Genomic DNA, 23,335 nt, shown 5'->3' on the forward strand with positions numbered 1-23,335 from the left:
CCAGCCTGAAGAAGAAACTCAGGCAGCTGCTTCCTTCTGAAAGCCCTCTCCCTCTCTCATAGAGATGTGGTTAGGGGTTTAGAGAACCATCCCCCTAATGACCAGTTTCCTTCTTTGGGCCTTAAGAAGTTTCCACAGCTGTTTCATCAGACATCTTCAGTGCTGGATGAGGCACCTGCCATGGGAGGGCTCTATGGTGGAGAGTAGTTGCCCATTTCTTACCATCCTGCCTAACGTGGCAGCCCCAGTCCCCAGACAGGGATGCTGGCAGAAAGCTGGAATGCAGCAAGGCCAGGATGTTGGGAATGCACAAGATGTGTACACTGATTCCTACCCCAGTCCACAGCAGGAGGCTGAGCTGCAGGTGCACACACAAGGCAGTTTAAACAAAGGCAATATGGTACAGACATACAACATGGTATAGAAGTGATGTACGTGCAACATGGTACAGACACAGCACATGGTACAGGCATGATACACGTATATAACACAAACACGACACTGCATAGGTACACAACATGGCAGAGACATGAAACACACACAACACAGTATAAATATGAGATAGCACATGATACAAGCACACATGGCACACAAATATAGCATGGTTCATGCAGCAGCACAGATATACACGATTCAGATGTGCACACACACACATGATATCCCCCCTCCAACAGAACACACACTGAGGCAGGAGAGAGGAGTGTGGCCACCAGGTGGTGTCCTATGCCCAGCCGATTGCGTTGGCACTGAGTGGAGCTAAGCAACCGGTGGGTTCAAAGCTGGCTGCCCTGGTTTCTAACCCTGATGCTGAGTTAATATTCAGTGTTAACGATGGAGGTAGGCTGAGGAAGGCTGTTAAGCTTGCTCAGAAACCTGAAGGTACTTGGTTAGAATAGGCTGGTGCCTACCCCCGCCCAGCTCCTCCAGCGCTCTTACCTACCCCTGCCCCAACCCCCACCCCATGATAGATGCTAACTCCCCTACCTGCCCTTAGCTTGGGAGAATGGGCTAGTTGGGGCCATTCTTCTCTTGCCTTTGGCAAACCCCGTCTCTCATCCTGCCAACCATGCAGCCCAGGAGGGGGCAGGTACACTGTTCACCAGTGCAGTGGGTGGGATTTGGAAAGGCTACTTGGCTTGTGCATGTGGGAAGCACACAGGGAATGCCAGGGACACTGAGGGACAGACATGCTATGGAGCCTTGCCCAAGAGCAAATGGCAGGCTCGGGGTATGGCTTGGTCTTTTTATTCAAGAGAGGGAGTTGGGGATCCCAGGCCTTTTCTTGGCTCTGTAAGGCTTCAACTTGGCTGTTTCCACCTTTCGACATCCATCCATCTTTTTGGATTAGGGCCCTGTGCATTCTGGCCTCCTCTAATAAAATGTGTGCTAGCCTGGAGCTGGCTTCCTTGGGAATTAGAATATAGCTGCTGCTTCCCTTTGAGGGCAGACACCATGAGGGAAGAAAAGCGGTCCTACCAAGGAAGATTGTTCCCTCCCGGAGGACTCTAGTCATTGTGGAGAAAGGCAGAAGAGGGGAGGGGAGGTTAAAGAGACCCTATCTCCTTCAGGTTGGACATGGAAACCTCTACAGGGTAGGGGGAGAGAGGGATGTATATATTCACCCTAAGAAAAATGGGGACGACTGTAAAGGACTTCCTTTATGGTGGAGACTGGAGGAGGGTAGTTCCAATTAGGATCAGAGGCTAAGGCCCTCAGCAACTCTGAGGCATTTCTCAAGCTCAAAGAACTGAAGAAAAACTCAAGCCGTGAGTCACAATAGTGAAGGATTCTATGGGCAAAAAATTAAATGACCTAGCAAGCATCAAGAGAGGATAGGAGGAATACACAGAGTCACTGTACCAAAAAGAACTGGTCAACGTTCAACCATTTCGGGAGGTAGCATATGATCAAGACCGATAGTACTGAAGGAAGAAGTCCAAGCTGCACTGAAGGCACTGGTGAAAAACAAGGCTCCAGGAATTGATGGAATACCAACTGAAATGTTTCAACAAATGGATGCAAGGCTGGAAGCACTCAATTGTCTATGCCAAGAAATTTGGAAGACAGCTACCTGGCCAACCAGCTGGAAGAGATACATATTTGTGCCCATTGCAAAGAAAGGTGATCTAACAGAATGAGGAAATTATCAAACAGTATCATTAATATCACATGCAAGTAAAATTATGCTGGAGGTAATTCAGAAACGGTTTCAGCTCTACATCGACAGGGAACTGCCAGAAATTTAAGCTGGATTCAGAAGAGGACACGGAACCAGGGATACCATTGCTAATATCAGATGGATCTTGGCTGAAAGCAGAGAATACCAGAAAGATATTTACCTGTGTTTTATTGACTTTGCAAAGGCATTCGACTGTGTGAATCATAACAAATTATGGATAACATTGCAAAGAATGGGAATCCCAGAACACTTAATTGTGCTCATGCAGAACTTGTACATAGACCAAGAGGCAGTAGTTTGAACAGAACAAGGAGATACTGCATGGTTTAAAATCAGGAAAGGTGTGCATCAGGGTTGTATCATTTTACCATATTTATTCAATCTATATGTTGAGCAATAATCTTAGAAGCTAGCTAGACTATATGAAGTGGAACGGGGCATCAGGATTGGAGGAAGGCTCATTAACGACCTGTGATATACAAATGACACAACTTTGCTTGCTAAAAGCGAAGAAGTCTTGAAGCACTTACTGATGAAGGTCAAAGACTACAGCCTTCAGTATGGGTTACACCTCAACGTAAAGAAAACAAAAATCCTAACAACTGGACCAATAAGCAACTTCATGATAAACAAAGAAAGATTAAAGTTGTCAAGGATTTCATTTTACTCGGACCCACAAGCAATGCTCATGGAAACAGCAGTCAAGAAATCAAGCCATGTATTGCATTGTGGAAATCTTCTGGAAAAGACCTCATTAAAGTATTAAAAAGCAAAGATGTCACTTTGAGGACTAAGGTGCACCTGACCCAAGCCACAGTGTTTTCAGTTGCTTCATATGCATGCAAAAGCTAGACAATGAATAAGGAAGACAGAAGAAGAATTGATGCCTTTGAATTATGGTGTTGGTGAAGAATATTGAATATACCATGGAATGCCAGAATAACAAACAAATCCGTCTTGGAAAAAGTACAGCCAGAATGCGCCTTAGAAGTGAGGATGACGAGACTTCCATCTCTTGTAATTTGGACACGTTATCAGGAGGAACCAGTCTCTGGAGAAGAACATCATGCTAGGTAAAGTAGAGGGACAGTGAAAGAGAGAAATTGACTCGAGATGGATTGACATAGTGGCTGCAATAATGGACTCAAGCGTGATAATGATTATGAGGATGGTGCAGGACTGGGCAGTGTTTCGTTCTGTTGTACATAGGGTCACTGAGTCAGAACTGACTCAATGGCACCTAACAACAGCAACAGTTCGAATTAGGAGACGTTAGAGTGGTATTGCCTGGGAGATTTTGTGTGTGCGTGGAGGTTGGTGGGAAGGGTACTGGAAATGATGGTTGAGAGCCAGAGTTGAGGAATGAAATAAACTGAATAAGCAGAGCCAACCTGTATTTGCCATTGGCCCTGTTTCTTATTGTATCCTGGACTATCCCATCTCCCGTAATTATGCACATATTTCCCATCTGTTTTATTTGACTTAGTCCTCTCAACACTTGTCCAAGGTGATTAGGGCAGGTCTGTTCCACCTGACAGAGAGTAGGCCTAGAATGAAGTGACTAACAGCAATTCTCAACTTGAAACTCGTATCTCGTAACTTGCACTTCAGTGCTCTTTCTGGAATCCTACCTCACGATGCATTTTTACACTTGCGTCTCTGATTCTCTAGCCTTCTTAAGGGCTTTCCTGCAATTCACTGTAGTACGTGGGTCACGTGTGGGAGGTTGGACGAGGGAGTAGTTGCAGGTGGGGAAAGAGGTTCCCTCTCCCCCACAATGCTTCTTTTGGCAGGTTTCCCCCAAGAAATTGCAGCTGAGTCCTTGCATCTTGTGGCAGCTGGTGTGCCCAGCACTGAGTCCGTCGGAGCTGAAGCCAGCCCGGCCTCTTCTCACGGTCAGCACCCACCTGTGCTGAGGTCCTGCGGCGGTGGCGGTGTGAGGTGAGTAATGGATTCCAGGGCAGGGAGTTAGGGACCTCCAAATCCAGGTCAATGCCGCCTTTCCACCAGAGCTCACCATATTAAAGACCCTGCATGGACCTCATCAACCAGATCTCAACCTTCCTTTCTCGGGGATTTTGCTGGGTACAGCTGCCCTTGGTCTCTTGGTTGCCCCATCACTAATATTGGAATGACAGCCTTGACCTACATCCTGGGTTGAGTAGGAGAAACAACGTAACAATCACTGCCAAGTCTTTTGCAAATGTCAAACACCATCTCAGAGCTTCAGTGTAATTCGGACATGCTTCCCATCAAGCTGTCATTTCCTTTCCTCCCGCTTTCCTGATGCGTAAGTGGCATTTTGGCCACAGGGCACAAACTCACCAATCAGTTCCTGTCATTCCTACTGTCCCATAACGTTAACTTTTCCTTCCTATTTAGAGTGTACCCGCATCTCACCCATCCCTGCTTCTGGGCCTGGCAGCCATGGCGTAAACCTTCCTGAACCTTCCCTCTCTTCCCATCCAACCAGGGAGCACTTCCTCTCCCAGTTCTCCAAAAGCGCTTGGGTCTGTAGTGTACAGTGTAGCACATGCTTCTCTTATGCCTTAAATAATTCTTGCTAGGTTTCTGCACTATTCATATTGGCAGGTAAACTAGACTATAAGCTCCTTGAGGGCAGGAATTAGATCTGACAGGTCTCTAGTCTCCCTCACCAGTACCTGACAGCTCCGCAGCAGCTTTGTGATTTGAGCTTCTTTTTCTTCCTCTATACTTTTTTCAAGCTTCTTCGTTTGCCTCTCTGATCATCTACCTGTCTATTTGTCTGCCTCTCAGGCAGCCATTATAGCTTCCTCTGTCAGCTTCTCCATCTGGCCTTCCATTGCTATAACCTGTATTCTAGCTATCTGTTTGTTATCTTGCCATCCTTCTGTTGCTCCATCAGGTCGTCTGTCTGTCTCTTTGCTACTTACTTAGGCAGTTCTCATATTGCCCAAGTCAAAAATCAAATAACCAACAAAAATAAACACACACACACACACACAAAACAAAAAAACAAACTAACACCAAAACCAAACAAAAATATGCAGTCCAATTCTCCTTCCTTCTGAGCCAGCACTGGGTCTGCAGGACAAGGTAGAACTGCAGCCTCAGCAGCAGGTGTTTCTGTGATGCTTTTTCGTGAAAGGGAAGCTCCAGAGTTTTGGCCGTGGAATTGAAGGTATGCAATTACAGCCTTACTGATAGTGATGCATTCAGCTTTCTAGAGATGCTCTGGTAGGGGATCCCCTATAGTCCTTGACTGACAGAAGGTAACTAGAACTGACGCAAACAGGAAGCAAGCTCCTGGATCTCTCCTGGGTGTTCTATGACAGCAAAATGATAACTTGTATTTATTGAGTGTCTACTCTTGCCAGCACTGTGCTAGGCGCTTTACTTGCATAATATCGTTTGATCGTACAGTAATCCTATAAGGTAGGTATTTGTTCTAATGCTTATTGCCTTGTTTATGATTATAAAAGTGATACTACTAGCTCAAGGTGCAGGTATTATTATCAACCACGTTTTACTGCTGAGGAAATAGAAGTTGAGAGGGGCTAAGTAACTTGCCTGTAACTGGCAACATGCTGTGGTTTTGGGAAGAGAGACACTTCCCTGGAGAGAGTTTCCCAGCATCCCAAATTGTTTTAGTTATCTGTACCCTTCAGTGCTCATACACACACTCTCACAAACACACTCACATACTCTTACTCGTACATTCACACATTGTCATATTTACCCCTGTGACTCACACTCGCTTTTCACACTGAACACATTCATAGTAACAATATCACTCTTACTCCCTCAAACTCACAATCATATTTGCTACCATACATCCTCACCCTCACCTTCTCCCCCACTCACTCCTTTTCACTCTGTCTTACGTTCTCACACATTCACAGTCACACATTTTCCCGTTCATTCACATTCACACAGGTGTATACAGTCACCGTTACCCCCTCAAATGCTTACACAATCACACACACTCTACCACAAACACATTCACATCTATTTCCGCTGTCACAATCAGACTCTTTCTCATACTCACGGTCATACTTACACTCAGTTTCATGAACTTCAACACATTTGCACTGATGTAATCAGCCTTTCCCCCCTCGCAATCACACACTTACACAACTGATCATAGGGACACATGCATGCGCATGCACACTCATAAAGGTGTCTATTCACATTTATACATACACATAAACACAGTCTCGCTCCCTTACATTCATACTCAGAGTTGCGTGCTCTTACATTCATATACTCAGCACTGACACAATCTCCCTACCCATCACTTTCACACATAATCATCCTTACACATAGAAACACTCATTATGACACATTCACACTCATATGCTCACACTCTTCGTACTGAGATATAAGCACATTCTACACCAAACTCGGAACCCTTGTGGGTCAGTGGTTAAGAGCTATGGCTGCTAACCAGTAGTTGGCAGTTCAGATCCACCAGCCACTCCTTGGAAACCCTATGGGGCAGTTCTACTCTGTCCTGTGGGGTCGCTCTGAGTCGGAATTGACTCGATGGCAATGGAAATAGGATCACAGGGGTGAGAGGGTATCTCTTGTGGTTTTGATTTGCATTTCTCTAATGGCTAAGGGGAAACCCTGGTGGCATACTGGTTAAGAGCTATGGCTGCTAACCAAAAGTCGGCGGTCCGGATCCACCAGAGGCTCCTTGGAAACCCTATGGGGCAGTTTCACTCTGTCCTGTAGGGTCGCTATAAGTCAGAATCGACTCAGTGGCGATGGGTTTTTTATACCAAACTCACAGGCATATACTCTCAAATACTTACAATCACACACATACTCATTTTCACAAACTCACCCATTTTTACTGACTTGATCACCCTTACCCTCTCACACTCACGCTATCACTTATGCATACAGGCTCGTTCACATTGACACACACTGACACGTACATATGCTTACTCACATTCAGTACTCACAAATTCACATTAACACAGTCACACACACTACACACCCATATTTACATGCTCACATTTTTACACGGTCTCACATTCATTCACAACCATACACAATTAAAATTCTACACTCGCACACATTCCCACAGAGACACTCAGTCCCGCTCCCTCACACTCATGGGCGTTTATATTCACACTCCAGTTCCCACTCAGGTATCACACATATGCACACTGGCACAATCACACTTACACACACTCACATTCTCACTCTCCTGCTTTAATACTGACAGTTTCACTCATAGTGATACACACTTTCACACTGATGCACATATAGTGACATGCACAGTCACTGACTGACACTTATACTGGCATACACCACACTGACACGTGCAACCTCATTGTCACAGTCATTTCACACGGATATATACATGGAGTCACATATAGGCAATTACTAACCCCACATATGGCCACCTAGACTCACACTCACCCAGTCTCATGCTCATGCAGCTATACCTTCACTTACACAGATAGACTTGCTCACACTGACCCACGTGCATATGACAATCCCTGATGCATAAGTACACTGACTCTCACTCAGCACGCTCTCCTGGAAACTGTCCCATGGAAACTGTCCCATGGGCACACTGACGCTGGCACATACTCACATTGACAGTGACCTATACTCCTTCTCTGAGATCATGGGCACATTGTCCCACATCTACTCACACTTTTTCACACATACTTATACCAACCAACACTCTCATGCACACTCATGCATACTTTTCCAAACTCTCACACATGCCTCACATTCATATTGACACGTTCACATGCTTTCGCACTTTCACACTGACACACATACTCTAACATACCCAATCGCAGGCAGTAAGTAGTTGATAATCCCAGTTGTCTATCTTTTATTCCTATTTGCCACGAGTGCTCTCTCCACCCCTCCTAAAAGGGATCCTGGCAACTAGTGGCCAAAGGAAGTGTTTTGGTTCAGCCAAGGTTTCAGTGAGACTAGATCCTTCCAGAGCAGAAAGGAGTAGAGTTTCTTTGTAGGATTAAAAAAACAAACAAACAAAACCCTCAAACCCACAGATCAAGTTTTATGTCCTTTCTGCCTAGTTTCCTTTTGCAGATATCATCTCTGATAAATAGAGTCTTAGCCAGGCCTGTCAAACAGAGGTTGGGGTTTAGATGGTATGTTTATTTTCTGAAAGTTTATGGCTTAACTTGTCACCTCATTGCTCTGCCAGGGGGAGGGGAAGGTGAAGAGTGCGTTTCTTTATGTGCTCTTAATGGTTTCCTATGCAGAAGTGTGTGCCTCTGATCTTATGTTTATGATCTGAAATTGCCTGCTGATTAGACACATGGAAAGGCAGGTCTGCTTCCAACAGGCACCTCTAATCTGGCCAGGTCTACTTAATACACCATTAACCCTGGAACATGGCATTCAAGAAAGGGAAAGAAAAGGTTAGCGAGCTAGCTGGATGATAAAATAAATTTCTACGGTGGATGCGCATGTGCATACATAGACCCTACTGAAGTTTCAACAGCTGTTACTAACCAGGAGCCCCGGTGGTGCAGTGGTTAACAGCTACAACTGCTAACCAAAAGGTCGGCAGTTCGAATACACTAGCCACTCCTTGAAAACCCTTTTGGGTACTTCTATTCTGGCCTGTATGGTAGTTATGAGTCAGAGTCAACTCCATGGCAATGGATATGGTAGGGTAGGTTACTAACAAGTTACTGAAGATTTCTCAGTAGGCATGGTAACAACAAGCTAAAGAAAGTTCCTTGAACTTCAGTTAGACTATAGATTTCCCTGTAAGAGAGTAAGAAGAAGCACAAAATCCAGGCTGGAACAAGTGAATCAGGAACCTGGTGCCAGCCCAGTCCCCCACCAGAGATTTAGAAACATGAGAGCACCTTATAGGAACCACCCTAGTTCATGGTTTCCCCTGCTGGGGTCTCACTGCAGCAAAAATGCATGCAAAATATGCCCAAGTTGCCGTTTGATGTGGGTTCTGGCACGCTATGGGTGAGAGCTCATACTCAGGAACACCACCCAACCCTCTCCCCTGTTGTCATTAGATTAAGAATTTCTGTGATAGCAACACCACATCTTCTTACTCTTTGGATTACTAATGCCTAGTACAATGCCAGGCCCAGAGTAGTTACTTGTGAAAGTCAATTAAGATACTAAAAGAGGTGGCTGGGCAGCAACATGTTGTCAGGACAGATCCAGTGTCTCACTCCTTACGACCTCACCCCCAAGTCCTAGAATTCCAGTGGGATTCCCAACTCAGAATGAGGATCTTTTATGGGCACTCCCCATAATACTAGGCCCAGAGGGAGATTCAAATGAGTGAAAAACACATATATGGCTCTTTGAGGTACTTTCATTTCAGTGAGAGAGATGAAATCACCATGAAACAGGAGAAGAGGCAACAGTCTTGAAGCTTAGAGGGATCTTTATTATGTAATTCAGTGGTCTTCAGGCTCCAAAGTCCTTGAAGGCTCAAAGGTGGTTGGGGACAACAGTCAGGGTTTAGAGAAGCCACTTCCCAAAGCAAACCTTCTTGTAGACATTGTGCTCGGCACTGGGCTCTGTCATCTTTACAGAAGATTATGTAACAAGAAACCTTTGTCAGAGGTACAGGAAGAAAAGTATGCTATAGACTTCAATAGGAATATTGCACTTAAGATTTAGCTACCACCTCCCCCAGGAGACAGCTTTAGAGAAATATCCTTGCAAGTTTAATCTCATAGTTTCTTGCCAATATGCCAAGACTCACCAAAGGCAATTTATACAGTTGATAGGACTGGCTTAATTTTAGGAAGGGAAAAATGCACTTGCCTGAATTCATTTGAGTTTTGTAAGTGCTAAATAAGAAGACCAACCCCCTTACATTTGTATGATCCTTTATACTTTCCAAATATTTAATAACCCATTCATCCATTACAGTAGAATCTTTAGGAGCACTAGCTCTGCAGTCAGCCAGACTAGCATTGGAATCCCAATTTGGTCACTTACTAGCTGTGTAACCTTGTTTGGGACAACTACTTATCCTCCTTAAGCCTCAGTTTCCTCATCTGTAAAATGGGAGTGGCATTAACATCATCTACCTCATAGAGTTGTTATGAGGATAAAATGAGATAATATATGTACTTAGCACAATGTCTGGTCTATATAGTAAGTGCTCAGCAAATGATAGATCTTATTATTATCCTTCCCACAACCGTTTGACGTAGGTACCCTCAAAGAGATAGAATCCTGCGATAACAGAGGACAGAATATGGTTCTTTACAGCCAAAGGCTTCATTTTCATGGGACTTGTTGCCTGTTTTCCTTTAAGTCTTTATTTCTGCTTAGCCACAAGCTAAGGTTCACTGTCCATTCCCACTTAAGAAGAGGAGTGAAAAACTGGATTAACTCATGGAGACTTTCCTCAATTCCTGTGTCATTTTAGGACATGTTTATCTTGCCACTGGAACAAGATTTCTTTTCATTTATACATTTTCTCTTTTCCTGCTACTTGTCATCTCCCTTGACATCAGTGAAGGCCTCAGTGATGCTGGAAACTTGGGAGGGGGGATGGAAGAGACTCCTAATGGTGGTAGAGCCAGCGGCCTGTTCACCGTCAGCATTCCTCTGCCCTTGATTCTAATGCTGAAATGTCTGCTTTGTGGATAGCACATCTGCTCACTTCCAGGGGCTTTACTTTCAAACACCATAGTGGAGGCACCGTTAACTTACTGTGAAGTCCTAAGGACATTTGTGTCCATGCAAAACCTGTGAGTAACTGAGAACATATAGTATCCTATGAAACTGTTGAGTGATTGAGGAAGCATAATAAGAGCATGGGCTTTGGAGTCACACAGAGATGGGATTATATAGATTTACTCTTCTACTTACTAGCTCTGTGACCTTGGGCAAGTGACTTAATGTCTCTGAGCATCAGTTTCTTCACCTGTAAAATGGAAATAATAATAAATACCTCATGTGGTTATGCAGGGTATGTGAACTTATATATGAGAAACTTTTAGCAGAATGCCTGGGACATAAGAAGATCTCAATAAATGACGATTATTTTATTTATGGTTTGTGAAATCTTCGGCAATAATTGTAAACATCTTCTACTGGTAGAGTATCTTAAATTATTTCAAAGTATTTCGCACATGTAACCCCATTTGATTCTCACAACCTCCTGGTGAGGTAGTAACTTTTTCCAGATGAGGGAACAGAGTCAGAGGGACCAAATGATGTACCCAAGGTCATTATAGCCCATTAGGAGCAGTGCTAGTCAGAGAATACACCAATCCAGACTGAATATTTGCATATTTACTTGGCAAAGCCTTTTGGGGGTAGAGTTGGCAAATAGGGACTATATGAACTGAGCACCATCCTTCTTGTAGAAAAAGGTCTAAAGGCTGGTTACAGTTTATCTACTAGCCGAACCACATTGTGTTTCTCTCTCTGTATGCTGTGCAATGTCTAGTGCATTGCAAGAGTGCAACAAATGTGACATGATGGCATGACCCTTTGGAACAGGACTGAGTGACAAATGGCCTCAGTGCTACCATTCACCACTAAGAGGAAAATCTTTCTTGAGGTGTTCTTTGTAGTTCTGTTCATGCTGCTCAAGGAGCACCAAATATCCAGAATCTGGGAATTCTTAAGATGTACTGAAACGTATCATCAGACCTTTGGTATCACTTGGCTGTTTCTCTTTCAACATGAAAATTAAAAGACTTCATGCTTAGTAAATTCTAGAGAAAGCATGGAAGGACCAAAAATAGGAGCACTTTTGACCTCACTGTAACATTTGCCTCATAGCCATACTCATCTTGAAATACTCTTCTTTTGGTTACCATGACATCATATATCTAGTTTTTCCACTTCTTTGGACCATCTCAGAGATACCGGGTTTGTCTTTTTCTTCTAGCCCCTAAATGTTGGTGTTCCCCAGAGTTTTTCTCTCTTATTGTATACCCTTCATGTGCAATTGCACATACTCCCATGCTGAGGGACCCCAAATTAATATCTTGAGCCCACATGTCCAGCTCTCCATTGGACCATTTCATAATGCCAAGTGAACATGTTAGAGCTGCTGCTGCAATTGTGTTTATTGTCTTAATCTTGCTGTCGCTATTGAGAGGAAAGAATATAGGTGGAGATATATATATATATATTTTTTGCCACATGTGATGTTTCGTTCAGCTTTTTATTACTTGCTATGTAGTTTATCACTCTCGAAGGCAAGAAAGATGCTTAGATACTTGTTTGGCCTCCCACTAGATATTCCTAATTTAATTTTTACTGAGCTATCCAGTGTGTCACTGTTTTTGACTTCTCACGTTTGTATATTCATTTATACAAAAGTTACATACCTGAGGTCTATTTGCAGGTATTTAATCTCTGTAGGGGGCCCTGGTGGTGCAGTGGTTAAGAGCTACAGCTGCTAACCAAAAGGTAGGCAATTCAAATCCACCAGCTGCTCCTTGGAAACCTTATGTGGCAGTCCTACTTTGTCCTATAGGGTTGCTATGAGTTGGAATTGACTCGACAGCAATGAGTTGTTTTTTTTTTTTTAATATACATGAGAAAGGAGCCCTGGTGGCACAGTGGTTAAATGCTCAGCAGCTAATGAAAAGGTCTGCAGTTCAAACCCACCAGCAACTTCACAGAAGAAAGACGTGGCAGTCTGCTTCTGTGAAGATTTACAGCCTTGGAAACCCTAGTGGGCAGGGCAGTTCTCTAGGGGGGAATTGACTCAATGGCCATGGGTTTAGTTTTTTGGTTTTTAATATCTGCAGAATTATTATGTTGTTGGTAGAGTCTATATCTTTATTCATTTTTAGAAAAAATTAGATGAGTTTCATTTGAAATCCCAAACAAAAACTGAAAGCTACAAAAACCATTATGCCTCCCACATTCCTCTGGGCCTCTTGGGATTGAAATGCATTTCTACCCAGAGTTCTATTTAGGGTCCTGAGACCAGTTAATCCCACCAGGCTTAGCATCCCTGCCATCTGGTCAGTGTCCAAAATAGAGGCCTGTCTTGAATTCTCTCTTCTCTTGTTTTCCTATACCCATAGTTTCCCTGGCTCATTTTCTTGTATTAACTTTTTTCTAAATTATTTCCGTGTTGCTACCCGTAACATCCCACTCCATTGGAAAAAAAATCCCCTAAATCTTTACCCTTAGCCATCACATCAGTTACATTGTCACCTAGCTACTAATTCTAATATTCAAAGCCGATCATGCCACTCAACTGCTGTAAACATCTTCATATAAACTGGAAGTGTCCAAACCACATAGAAAGGCATACAAGATCCTTCTTAATTTGGTCCCTGCCGATCTTACTTTTTTTCCCATACTCGTTCTTAGCTGTGGTCTTATCAAGTTACCTGTAGTTCCTCTAATATACTGTATCGTCTCTCATTGCCTCTGAGTCTCAACACGTTGTTCTTTGTGTGTGAAACATACTCTGCCCAAGGTTTAGTAACTTGTTCTTCAAAATTTAGCTCGAGTGTATTTCCTCTATGAAATCTCATTCTCCAGGCTTTTAGAGGGGCCATCTTTTTGTCCTTCTATGGCAACCCGTTCTTAGCTTCACACTGAGCTGTCTTGGCCACAGCCCATTATACTTTTAAGTCACCTTCAGGGCGGGAAGTGTACTTTGCTCAGCTTTTGCCCTAGAGCATGGTGAACTCTTACTCATTCTTCAGTACCCAGCTCAGGTGCTAAATCCTCTGAACCCCTCTGGGCAGCATCAGCTACCCTTCCTCCCCTCTCCTTCCAAACCATCCTCTGCCTATCTAGGTATATAATAGACACTCTATACATGCTAAATGAGTGAATAAATTTATGAAAGTTTAATGATTTTCTCAAGATCACAGAATAATCAAGAAATGGAGCTGGAATCAGTCACTTTTCCTTTGTTGGAGACAAATCTTCTGGGTTTATAAAAGACCTACTGACCCCAAGTTAACCCCCAAAGTTAAAACTGCATAATAAGATGCAACTTAGTTCTTAAATGTAATGTGAAAAGAAGGAATTTCTTTCCCCAAGTGTTATCTTCCAAATGCATTCCCCCAAAAGAGATCTGTCCTGTTCATATGTTGCTACAGTTGTAGAAAATGCTTTGTGTCAGGCCATACTGATGTCTTCTTCTGTAGTTTATCGGGAGCCAGTATCTTTGCTCTTTTAAGTCTCACACATGTGACTTTCTTCCAAAGGTTTCAGATCTGTTCTCTTCCATACACAGCATCAGCATCACTTAGTTCAGCAGAAACTAAGACCTAAGGCTTAAAGACTTAGTCTCACAAGCTGGGAATATTCTTAGGTTGGAATATACTGTTGAATAGTAACAGCTTACACCAACCTAGTACTTTCCACTTTTCAAATCCCAGTGAATTCCTCTCATCCTGGTCAAATGCTATATCCACTGATCCCTCTGGGAACATAGTTACCCTTCCTGCCATGTGCCTCCAAAGCATCCTGTGCCTACCTGGGTTTTAGTACAATGTATTCCTATTGTATGTATGCATGTGTGCCTTCCTCACTAGACTGTGGGCTCTTTGAAGACAGAGACGGGTCCTTATTCATCTGTCATTGTGTAACCCCTGTACCTGGAACAATACTTGGTACATAGTAGGCACTCAATAGTATATGTTTGCTAAATGAATGTGGGTGGCATGGGGACAAAAGACAAGGCAGTGATATTCTTTGTAACAATAGCAAACACTTTCCTCATGTATGCTGGTATGGTTATTGGCACTGATTTCCCATACAATAGGATCAACCAAAAAAACAAACCGATTGCTGTGAAGTCGATGCCAACTCACAGTGATCCTATAGGATAGCATCAGTCAATAGAGTCTCGCCCTCTTCTGAAGTACTGGAGCCCCTCTTTTTTTTTTTTTTTTTTTTTTCCCGCATTCTTCATTTGGCAGTACATACACCCTTACTTGTTATGTTTTTGTCTGTATTATTTTACATACATTTTATATATAATGTGTAGCCAGAGTTAAAAGCCACTACTTGAGCCCAGAATCACACTCAGGGCTGGACACTTATTTATCTCTTTACTGCCAGCAACTAGCATGGTGCCTGGCACATAAGTTTAATAAATATTTGTTGTTTGAGTAAATGAATGCAGGCACAGATGGGTTGTTTAAGGGGCCTTCTTGATAGATCTTATTCTTGGCATTACTATCTGATTCCTCAAATGGTAGTAGGTCTCTGTTTTGGTCTCAGGAGTCTTTGAAATGAAAGTCAATCAGAAATCAACAAGGACAAAGTAGGTAATTGGTTTGTTATTTTTCTGTGAAAAGCAATGTTAGAACATCTTTTCTTTCTCCTCTTTATGCAGCTGTGTAACCAATAGAACCTCATTACTGAGCTGTGCAGAAAAGTATAGGGCGTGACTAGGCGACCTGCAAAAGACCACAGAACCAGCTGGTGGCTGGCCTAACATGATTGTGAGTGCTGTGACATAGGGAATTCATCAGAATCAATCTCAAATGAGAACGAAGTCGGAGCTGAACATTGTTTAATACAGAGTTATTTATTTTTATTACAAATTCCCAGCTTCCCCCCCTCCCCTTTCCAAACTTTTTGTCAACATGTGTTCTAGGCCACAGTCCAGGCTCCACAGGAATAATTTGGGAACTGCTGACTGATTCACCCTCACGCCTGCTGACTCCCAACTACTTGCCCCAAACTCTGCTTCTGCCTTATCTGTAATTTTCCTCCTAAGCTACCAAATCTTCCTTCCTTCAAGGTGAGGGCTGGGCCCTATGACCTCAGCTTGGTGGCTTCTCAGGGCCACAAAAAGACTCAAGTGGTGTGTGTATGGCACACTGGGGAAGCAGAGCTCAAGTGTGAACCAATGATGAGCCATATCTTAATTTTAGTGGAAACAGTTGTGGCTGCAACCAGGTTTTTGAGTAATGGGCAGCTAGGACAACAAGCTACTTGGTGGATCCAACAACTTGCAAATGATATCATCCATGGGGAGGCCAAAAGGCTCAATTGTGAGGTCATCCTCCATATCAGGCTTTTGGTTTATAGAGAAAATGATTTGGGTGGATAAGAATCATTTCTTAGACCCATGGCCAGTTTTCTTTAAGGTAAAACATTTGTCTTTTGTGGAGGTAGAAGGTGAGGAATTCCTACAACTAAGGCCGTGGCCTGCTGATTGTTTGTCCCCTACCATTTGTGAAGTGGGATATCTGTCAAATGAGTCTTGTCATGTCCCATTCTTCCTTCAGTACTTGAAGGAAGCCAGTTTTTGTAGATGATATTTCCCCTTCCTTAATCATAGCCCCCAAATAAAATGGTGAGACACATGCTCAGCTCTTTTAAAAAGGCAGCATGTAAACAGGTCAAGGGATAAAAGCTTGAGGAAGAGTTGCTGCATTTTATGCCAGCTCAAATTCTTTGGCCTCTAGTTCTGGTAAGAAGTCACTTATTTGGTGAAATGTGAGTTTGCTAAATTGATACAGATTCATAGTTTGGTAATAATACCAGGTCCCAATTGCCCCCATATAGCTCTTCTCTTCAGACATGCAATAGTCACCTTCCCTGAGAAAATGGATTTGGGTACAGAGAAACTGGAAGTAGATGAAGGTTCTAGGGTGATGAGCTACCACACATGCTGACTGGAAAGCAATGCCCAGGCATCTACTTATGTGGTATACAGAAAACCCTAGCAAATTTGGGAAATTAACTTCTGAGCTTGAAGTTGAGGAAATCCGTGGATATTTCACTGGGGTGGATCAGGGAAGGGTATAATTATCATTCATGAATAGTAACAGGAAGCAGCTAGAACTCCAGAGACTCAAGACATTGATTTGTCATATCTGCTCAATTGGGCTGTTAGTCTGCATCTAATTTGTTCCATCTGAATGCTTCCAAGAATACTGCATTCTCGGTTGTGGGAACTAGGAGATATTTTATTACTAGGTTTTGCTCCACTTTTCTTTTTCTCAGCCATTTCTTTGAGGCATCTTTTAGGATAATCACTTCTATTTTATGCTTAAAAATATTTCTACCTCTGTTCCTTATACATCTTATTTTGTCTTAGAAGCATCAACATTGGAAATGAAAAACTGAAACCTGTAATAATGTATCAGATTGCAAATATAAACACATATCAGATAATCATTAGCATTTTCTTGCCAGTTTTGGCTCATGCAGCATACACAATGAATAGTAAAGTATGGTGCTGCATACATTTAGAAGCTTAAGAAGTCATTTGAAAAAGAACTATGTGTCGCTCACAGTACATGCAGTGTATGAGGTCTGGATGTTGGGGTATACCTATCGATTTCCTGATTTGCAACCTGACATTGAAATTTGCAACTCTAATATGCTGGCTTATTGGACATGTCAAGTTCCCTTTGAAAACAATGAAGTTACTCATAAAGGTGTAAGTAAAGAACAGGACTGCAGCAGAACTGACCTCATTTGCTTGTATGTGTGTGAGGGAACATGACTGTCCTCTGTGTAAGTGTGCCTGTATGTATGTCAGTGGTGAGCTATCCTTTGCAGGATCTAAGATTGAAACTAGGCAGCTGTAAAAAGAGCTAGTGCCTCCCTTGCTCGTCCTGCTGCTTTAGCGAATCTCCTGCCTAACAGGCAGCTCAGCTCCTCCTGATCAAATTATCTTAGAAATGGCTTCTCTCTGTTACACACTGTAATGGTATCTCTCAGACGAGGCTCTCTGAAACAGCACACCCCTGTCTCTGATAGCAGAGTTCCCTTGGTGAGTGCCCCAGAACAGACAAGCTCCAGAACAGGGCTGTCTAAGAATTGGTACAACCAGCCAGAGAAACTGGTTGGAGCTCTGTCAGTAAGTCACCTATCCTCAGGTCTTTGGATGGAAAAAGCAGATGACATCGGTAAGTACCAGCCTGACGTGGATTGACGTGAAAAAGCTGGAAATATTGTATGACTATTTTGGGAGGATAAGAGTGTATATATGGGGTGTGTGTGTGTGATTGTGGGTTTACTTGGGTACACATTGTGTTGGTGTACTGGAAATGGAATTAAGAAGAGAAGAGTTTAAGGGACCCTAGATTTTCGCCTAGGTTCTGTCACTTGCTTGTGACCTTGGGAAAGTCACTTAACCTCTATGTTTTGTAAGTTCCTCATGTGGAAAATGGGAATGGTGCTCCCTTCTTCACAATATTGGTGGCAGACTCAAGTAAGAGTAACACATGAAAGGTCTTTGGACATTATAATTGTATATATTAAAAAGTGAGGTGCTGATGATCAGATGGTAGCCGGCTTCTATGTGATATCCAGTTGCTTGTCTAGTACCAATATTTTCAAACATGCCTTCTTGGCTTAAGCCTGCTATGAGTAAGCATATAGGCTTATACAACATTATGAAAAACTTACAGCTGCAACAAATGCATAAAACATGCAGAGTTCCACTTCATTACCTTACACATGTATTTAATGCCTACTAGGAACAAGATTGAAGCCCTGATAGCGCAGTGGTTAAGAGCTCGGCTGCTAACCAAAAGGTCAGCAGTTCGAATCCACCAGCCCTATGGGGAAGTTCTACTCTGTCCTATAGGGTAGCTCTGAGTCAGAACTGACTCAACGGCAGTGAGTTTGTCAGTGAGTTAGGAATAAGGCACTGCAGTAGGCGGTATGAAGGCATATTCTTATAACTAAGGGGCTCTTCTCCTCAAGGTGCTTATGTTCTAGTGAGCGGAATGGCATGTATGATAACTACGTTCAGTGTGGGAAAAGATGGAAATGCTACATTGGGCCCATCTGCTGGGTGTACTTGGTGGTTGCACTGCCCCTTCTACCATGTCTGGAAGTGGCAGTGGGTTTTCAGAGCTGCAAGGAAACCGAAACCTGGCTCCTTCTCTTCCCTGTCAAAGATGAATGTTCTTTCTCTCCATTTTCATATTTTAGCATATTATAGGAATTAATGTTTGAAAAGCCACTAGAAGTCTTCAGATAAGTTGCTGTAGAAATACAAAGCAACGTGTAATATTTCTTTCAAATCATAATATACTCCTTTGCAGAAGATTAGATGATTTGTCTTTCGCCTTCTTCTTCTTCTTCTTCTTCTATTAAAAACAGTATACTATGTCTTTTTACATTCAGTCATAAGTGTCTGAGACAATTGGTCCAGTTGCTAATAATGAGGCCGAGATAAGTGGGTTTAGTGTTAACATAGGCCAGTTAACAAAGCATAATTTCTTTCCCAGGCACAGTCTATACCTGAAGGCTCAGCTAGCTGTCTTGAAAATGTATGCTTTTGGTTTCAAGGGAGCCCTGGAAAGAGCCAGCAGGTAACCCTTGGATCACTTTTCTCACCACCAAAGTACAATTCAGTGTACACATCACTCTGAGAGTAAAAGCAGTGTCCTCATCCTCATATACAGTGAACAGCCTAGTGTTGATATCATTGTTTATGGAGCTGTTTGTTGGTTGACTATAAGCCCGTATTTACCTACTACCTTGAAATCTAGAAGCTGCCATTAAAAGTTCAGTTCTGTTTGAACTGCAGAACTCTTGTTTAAAAGATTTCCCAAATTCTAGCACTTTGAAATGCTCTCGTGTATTGTTACTATGTGTTTTAATATAGTGAGAGCTTTTTTTTTTTTAATTGAATACTACATTTTTGAGACCCTGAAGTCCACCTTCTTTCATATGGTGCTCATGTCAGTTTGTTATTGTAGGGCTGTTACCTCATCAGCTCAAGGCTTCTTGCAACTCTTCTTCACGTAAATATCTCAGAAACATTAGGAAGTTCAACCTGGAAATTTGCCCTAGGCTATATTTCAGTCCTGTGTTAGATCCTCTAGTTTGATATGAAAAGGGTATTAAGCTTAATATTCGTGTGCTCACCAGTTTTTGTCAATAGCATTGTATGGCCGCTAGTGTTGGAGCTTTACCTCTGGGTTTACTAGATCGTGGCTGTGCATCTGCTGGCCTGGGCTTTTGCTTTTGTAAGAAGGGCAGCATTAGTTTGGTTTTCGTTGGGAAAATATGCAAATAAACAGTTATTTAGATTTTTAAAACAGACAGAATAATACAGATATGTCGGTTGTTTTGGTATGTTTATATGATGACATCAGATCTGATGAGTATTTGTTTATTTCAATTGCTTGTGACTTAATGGATAGCCTTGCAAGTTGTATAGCCCGTGTTTATGGATTCTCACCCTTCGTGCACCTGGTGTGACTGCTTGTGGCAAATGGGCACATTTGGCATTTTTGCTAGTATCCTGTTCAACACATATGACATAGTATGCATTTGACCACATTAACCAGAGTATCTAGTTGCTTACCCGTTGTTTACCTTGACCTCTGTATCCGTGAAAGTTGGTGGCTTCCTTTTCATCCTACTGAACATTCCCTGAGTATCTAGTTTGGCACTGCATGGATTGAGAGAGAATGCATTTTGGAGGAATAAGAGAATAATGAATGATAATTGTTTATACTGCCTAATCATTTCATCTAAAGTTGCTATGCTTCTTGATTGTAGTTTTTCTCTAAAATTCTTCGTGTTACAGCTTTATGTCAAAAGGCAAAACAGTAAAGGGCTGTGTGTGCATGCGTCTGTGAGTGAGCGTGTGTGTGTGTATGTGTGTGTGACAGAGAGAGAGAGGGGGGAGGAGGGAGAGAGGGAGGAAAAGAGAGGGAGATAATCTTTCTTAGTACTCTGAAAAAGGTGTGTTCAGGCTCCTTGGTTATAATCAATCAAGTGGTTTATTCTGATTGTTGATGAATGTCAATTATCATTACAGAGCATTGATAGACCACGTAAGTCCGAAAGGCTGGAACAAAAATATACACCATCAACAGAAACCATTTGAATTCTGGCTGAAAAACCTAGTGGCCAAGTGTGAAACCAATTTGTGGACAGATATAAACTGTTTATGTTTGTCCATTAAAGTTGGCTAGGTCTCCACAATGCTAAGGGCCAATCTCTAAAAGTGAAATCAATGACCTGTGGCTAGATCCATCCAATGTGCCACTCACTTGCAAGTTTCCATCCTGTTGCAGAAGTGAACGAGAACAGTTAAACTGTAAAGATAAACACTTTAAAAAAAGAAAAAAGTCGGTTCCTAGAGAATGATGGTGCTTTTGTACAATTCTTGAAATAGAACCTACAGCCGCCCCAAACAAAAGAGTCTATTTCAAGTTCTTGGAAATAATGACATCATAGGCAGATAGAATGAGCGGTCCATTAATAGTATCCTTTGTAGAAAGCTGTCTCAGAGGAGGACCTAGCTTAGTAAATTGGCACTGTTTACAAACATAACATAATAGAGTCTCCTTTTTCCTTCATTTGAACAAATGTAGGAAACACCTCCCACTTGGGAAACGAATACATTAACAGCAAGGCTTCTTTGTAGGTTTCTGCCCTTTCTCCACTGGTCTTCTCAAAGTGTGACTTAACTTTCCTTGGAATATGCCAATGTTTTTGGTTTGTTTTGAAGATAGGTTAAAGATAACAACACCTCCTACACTATTCTTTTGTAACTAAATGAGAATTATATGGAATCATTAGAAGATGATGAAGAGTAATTAATTGTGCCCTTTAAAGGGTAGTGAAGAACTGAAGTAATATCAGGATCTTTTAAACAAAACCAAATCTGAAATGTCTAGGTAAATGACGTGACTGTTTGGTTCAGGCCAAATATCCCAGATACGTGCTTTCTCTGCTTCATGGTCCTGGTGTGGAACTAGACATTGATTCTTCAATTTCATTTCCATTTCTGTAAAAGGTTTATTCAAACTGCTCTTGGTATCCCCTGATGAGCTGAATGGAACTGAAACAATTTCAGTTTGGTGGCCAGTAGAAGGCTGTGCCATATAAGCTGGATCCTTTGCCGAATGTCTGCAAAAGAGACCGCCGCAATTGTGTGTTGTTGAAATTTTGATCAGCAATTTCTAGTGCAGTATAGGAGATTACGGTTTGAGTTTCATATCCCAAGTAGTCCTTTCTTCCCAACCTAAAAAATACCTGGTCAAATCAGGCAGCCTGAATAGAAGCAAGGACATTCTAGACTCTGGTCAGAGAAAGGAATTAGCAACAAAAAAGACCACTCTAATGTTTGAAACCTATTGCCATCTAGTTGATTCCGACTCATAGCAACCCTATAGGACAGGATAGAACTGCCCCATAGGGTTTCCAAGGCTGTAATCTTTACAGAAGCAGACTGCCACATCTTTGTCCCATGGAGCAGCTGGTGGGTTTGAACCACCGATCCTTCTGTTTGCTGCTGAGCAATTTAACCACTGCGCCACCAGGGCTCCCTACTCTGATGTTAAAAACCAAAACTAAACCCGATGCCATTGAGTTGATTTCGACTCACAGCGACCCTATAGGACAGAGTAGAACTGCCCCACAGGGTTTCCAAGGAGCAGCTGGTGGATTTGAACTGCTGACCTTCTGGTTAGCAACCAAACTCTTAAATACTACACCACCAGGGCTCCTATTTATCAAGAACAAAGGATCATGGTATTTTTAATTATGTAGGTGCACTAGAAACTTCAACTGGTCCAGATTTTTACTAGCCTTATGCAAGATCAACTTTGTTTATCATTTTAAAGAGGCTATGCTTATTTCTCTGACATCTGTCATCGAAATTTAAGTAGTATGTAATTAGAAAATATCTATCACCTATAAAGTGGTGGATTTCTTCCCTTGTGAAACACACTTTTTAAAAACCTGTCTTCTAGGTATTTCTTTCCAAATGTTCAGTTCCTTGCAATAACTTTAAAATATTATTATTTTTACCAAGCTAGATTCTGTATTGCTGAGACCTACATGATGATAATCTCATATCCAGCCAGTATTTTTGAACCCAGAAAAGTGAAGAGGAAAAAAAATAAAAACAAAAGGCAAAAAACATAGTGCCTTGTTTCTAGTAGATACACGAGACAAAATGGGCGGCTTCTGTCCAGAGACGAGATGAGAAGACAAAAAGGGACAGGAGCTGGTTGAATGGACACGGGAAACCCTGGGTGGAAAGGAGGAGTGTGCTGTCATGTTGTAGGGATAGTAACTAGGGTCACGTAACAATGTGTGTATAAATTTTTGTATGAGAAACTAACTTGAGCTGTAAACTTTCACCTAAAGCACAATAAAAAACAAAACAAAACAAAAAAACATAATGCCTTGTTTCTGGTGCAAAATTCTTCTCAGCGACTAAATTTAAACCATGAACCTGCCAAG

General features: G+C 42.3%; 1 protein-coding gene across 2 annotated transcripts in view; it reads left to right on the forward strand.

The window, feature by feature from the left end:
* The window catches only part of PAK3 (p21 (RAC1) activated kinase 3), a 339,855-nt gene that overhangs the window by 225,413 nt on the left and 91,107 nt on the right, over positions 1-23,335 (forward strand). The window contains exon 1 of one of the 2 annotated variants that reach the window (XM_023734474.1): positions 4,054-4,120. The exons of the other annotated variant lie outside the window; for it this stretch is intronic. The gene's annotated coding sequence lies outside the window, so the exon portion shown is untranslated. Of the gene's footprint in view, positions 1-4,053; positions 4,121-23,335 lie in introns of those variants that run through there. 2 annotated transcript variants of the gene reach the window in all.

Source organism: Trichechus manatus, unplaced genomic scaffold (assembly GCF_000243295.1).
Source record: "Trichechus manatus latirostris isolate Lorelei unplaced genomic scaffold, TriManLat1.0 scaffold00068, whole genome shotgun sequence".
Taxonomy (NCBI): Eukaryota; Metazoa; Chordata; class Mammalia; order Sirenia; family Trichechidae; genus Trichechus; species Trichechus manatus.